Source organism: Cicer arietinum, chromosome 7 (genome assembly GCF_000331145.2).
Source record: "Cicer arietinum cultivar CDC Frontier isolate Library 1 chromosome 7, Cicar.CDCFrontier_v2.0, whole genome shotgun sequence".
Lineage (NCBI taxonomy): Eukaryota > Viridiplantae > Streptophyta > Magnoliopsida > Fabales > Fabaceae > Cicer > Cicer arietinum.
The window spans coordinates 42,681,478-42,685,849 of record NC_021166.2 but is presented as its reverse complement, the minus strand read 5'-3'; the positions used below and the strand labels follow the sequence as shown (position 1 = coordinate 42,685,849).

The 4,372-nt window shown below is 34.1% G+C and overlaps 1 non-coding gene across 1 annotated transcript; it reads right to left on the bottom strand.

Moving 5' to 3' along the window:
* Positions 1–212: 212 nt before the first annotated feature.
* LOC113784348 (small nucleolar RNA SNORA69) lies at positions 213–342 on the bottom strand. The gene has a single exon (XR_003470376.1). It is a non-coding gene; the product is annotated as a small nucleolar RNA SNORA69 (small nucleolar RNA).
* Between the last annotated feature and the right edge of the window lie 4,030 nt (positions 343–4,372).

The window sequence follows — 4,372 nt, the reverse complement described above, 5'->3', positions numbered from 1 at the left end:
AATAAGCGCTGTGGAAACGAGCGCTGTAAATGATACAACAGCGCTTTTAAAAAAGCGCTATAAAACATGTAAATACAACGCGCGCTTGTTATGCACATTTTACAGCGCTTCTTCACAAAAAGCGCTGTAATATGCACCCCATTATATGAGTTATGGGTGTGCATATTACAGCGCTTTCTCAAACAAGCGCTGTAATATGCCCACCCATAATTTCATATATGGGTGTGCATATTACAGCGCTTTCTCAAAAAAGCGCTGTAAAATGCCCACCCATAATTTCATATATGGGTGTGCATATTACAGCGCTTTCTCAAAAAAGCGCTGTAAAATGCCCACCCATAATTTCATATTATGGGTCTGCATTTTACAGCGCTTTTCTTGTACATTTTACAGCGCTTTCTTACGAAAGCGTTGTAAAAGGTGCACCATTAAAGCGCTTTAGAACAACATTTTACAGCACTTTTTAAAAAAAGCACTGAAAAATTTGTGTGTTTTTTTTTTTAAACGCTGTAAATTAATTATTTGAAATGAAAAGCGCTTTTTAGCTTTTTATGGCATTTTTTTTAAAAAGCGCTGTCTTTTATCTTTGTATCCAAAATTATTTTGATCCAAAATGACTTCACAATCAGTAGAACAGAACATATCATAGACAATCAGTAGAACAGAACATATTATAGACAATCAGTTCACACAATCAGTATAACAGAAATCAGAACTCTGTAACTTTATTAACATATATGTAACTCTGTAATTTACAACCTAAGTAACTACATTCAGATACATATATACAACCTAATTTACAACCTAATTACCTACATTCAGATACGTATATATATATATAACCTAATCTACATTCAGATCCATTATAAAATAACTTACAGATCCATTATATGCATATAATAACTATGATCATTTACAGCAATAATAACTATAATACATTATATGCATATATTGTGTCCTATGATCATTTACATATAATAACTAACAGAATATACATTATATGCACTAGCTACCATATAATATTCAGATCCCTTGCCCAGCAGCAAGCTATTTCCCAGAAAATCAAATAATTTTCATGTCAAGCACGTACTGACACCATTCTTCCTTTAATTCCATCAGATCTTCCTCAGAATATGATGGACTGGAATTGGCAAAGTACTGCAATATAAAAATTGAACATATTATATTAAGTTAGTATCAAATATATAGATAATTTATATATGAAAATCATATAATGCAAATACCGTACCGTTTCTGGGATAATAGTTTTATTCTTCTCAACAATCTCCTTCATGAATCTCAATATGTAGTACCCACAGTCGATGTTATTTGTTTGACGAGGGCACTTTATTGAGATCCATGTAATGTTATTAGACTTCTGCCAAGACTTGCGCTTTCAAATAATTAAATGACCTATTAGAGCGCTATTTTTACAAGCGCTGTAAAAGACTTGCAAGACTTGCGCTTTCAAATAATTAAATGACCTATTAGAGCGCTATTTTTACAAGCGCTGTAAAAGACTTGCAAGACTTGCGCTTTCAAATAATTAAATGACCTATTAGAGCGCTATTTTTACAAGCGCTGTAAAAGACTTGCAAGACTTGCGCTTTCAAATAATTAAATGACCTATTAGAGCGCTATTTTTACAAGCGCTGTAAAAGACTTGCAAGACTTGCGCTTTCAAATAATTAAATGACCTATTAGAGCGCTATTTTTACAAGCGCTGTAAAAGACTTGCAAGACTTGCGCTTTCAAATAATTAAATGACCTATTAGAGCGCTATTTTTACAAGCGCTGTAAAAGACTTGCAAGACTTGCGCTTTCAAATAATTAAATGACCTATTAGAGCGCTATTTTTACAAGCGCTGTAAAAGACTTGCAAGACTTGCGCTTTCAAATAATTAAATGACCTATTAGAGCGCTATTTTTACAAGCGCTGTAAAAGACTTGCAAGACTTGCGCTTTCAAATAATTAAATGACCTATTAGAGCGCTATTTTTACAAGCGCTGTAAAAGACTTGCAAGACTTGCGCTTTCAAATAATTAAATGACCTATTAGAGCGCTATTTTTACAAGCGCTGTAAAAGACTTGCAAGACTTGCGCTTTCAAATAATTAAATGACCTATTAGAGCGCTATTTTTACAAGCGCTGTAAAAGACTTGCAAGACTTGCGCTTTCAAATAATTAAATGACCTATTAGAGCGCTATTTTTACAAGCGCTGTAAAAGACTTGCAAGACTTGCGCTTTCAAATAATTAAATGACCTATTAGAGCGCTATTTTTACAAGCGCTGTAAAAGACTTGCAAGACTTGCGCTTTCAAATAATTAAATGACCTATTAGAGCGCTATTTTTACAAGCGCTGTAAAAGACTTGCAAGACTTGCGCTTTCAAATAATTAAATGACCTATTAGAGCGCTATTTTTACAAGCGCTGTAAAAGACTTGCAAGACTTGCGCTTTCAAATAATTAAATGACCTATTAGAGCGCTATTTTTACAAGCGCTGTAAAAGACTTGCAAGACTTGCGCTTTCAAATAATTAAATGACCTATTAGAGCGCTATTTTTACAAGCGCTGTAAAAGACTTGCAAGACTTGCGCTTTCAAATAATTAAATGACCTATTAGAGCGCTATTTTTACAAGCGCTGTAAAAGACTTGCAAGACTTGCGCTTTCAAATAATTAAATGACCTATTAGAGCGCTATTTTTACAAGCGCTGTAAAAGACTTGCAAGACTTGCGCTTTCAAATAATTAAATGACCTATTAGAGCGCTATTTTTACAAGCGCTGTAAAAGACTTGCAAGACTTGCGCTTTCAAATAATTAAATGACCTATTAGAGCGCTATTTTTACAAGCGCTGTAAAAGACTTGCAAGACTTGCGCTTTCAAATAATTAAATGACCTATTAGAGCGCTATTTTTACAAGCGCTGTAAAAGACTTGCAAGACTTGCGCTTTCAAATAATTAAATGACCTATTAGAGCGCTATTTTTACAAGCGCTGTAAAAGACTTGCAAGACTTGCGCTTTCAAATAATTAAATGACCTATTAGAGCGCTATTTTTACAAGCGCTGTAAAAGACTTGCAAGACTTGCGCTTTCAAATAATTAAATGACCTATTAGAGCGCTATTTTTACAAGCGCTGTAAAAGACTTGCAAGACTTGCGCTTTCAAATAATTAAATGACCTATTAGAGCGCTATTTTTACAAGCGCTGTAAAAGACTTGCAAGACTTGCGCTTTCAAATAATTAAATGACCTATTAGAGCGCTATTTTTACAAGCGCTGTAAAAGACTTGCAAGACTTGCGCTTTCAAATAATTAAATGACCTATTAGAGCGCTATTTTTACAAGCGCTGTAAAAGACTTGCAAGACTTGCGCTTTCAAATAATTAAATGACCTATTAGAGCGCTATTTTTACAAGCGCTGTAAAAGACTTGCAAGACTTGCGCTTTCAAATAATTAAATGACCTATTAGAGCGCTATTTTTACAAGCGCTGTAAAAGACTTGCAAGACTTGCGCTTTCAAATAATTAAATGACCTATTAGAGCGCTATTTTTACAAGCGCTGTAAAAGACTTGCAAGACTTGCGCTTTCAAATAATTAAATGACCTATTAGACCGTGTTTTTTACAAGCGTTGTAAAATCATTCACTTTAAATAAAAATCATTTACTTTAAATAAATAAAAACAAATTTAAAACGAATTTACGCACTACGTCAGAAATGACATTTAACAGCGCCCATTTTACAGCGCTTTCTAAACACAAGCGCTGTTGTAATTATATTTTAAAAATAACGGAACCTATTACAGCGCTTTTTATGTAAAGCGCTGTAAAACAAGCGCTGTAGTAGGTCATATAACGTTTGCGCATCACGTTATAAGGCTTTTACAGCGCTTGTCAAAAAAGCGCTGTAAACGGAAGCGCTTTCGCGAATCAGTTACAGCGCTTTTTTCACAAGCGCTGTAAAACACATGCGCTTTCATTGAATTTAACTACCTATTACAGCGCTTTTTTCACAAGCGCTGTAAAACACATGCGCTTTCATTGAATTTAACTACCTATTACAGCGCTTTTTTCACAAGCGCTGTAAAACACATGCGCTTTCATTGAATTTAACTACCTATTACAGCGCTTTTTTCACAAGCGCTGTAAAACACATGCGCTTTCATTGAATTTAACTACCTATTACAGCGCTTTTTTCACAAGCGCTGTAAAACACATGCGCTTTCATTGAATTTAACTACCTATTATAGCGCTTTTTTCACAAGCGCTGTAAAATACATCTTTCAAATAATTATATACGTTGGAAACCCTCATATCCTCTACATCTTTCAAATAATTATATACGTTGGGAACCCTAATATCCT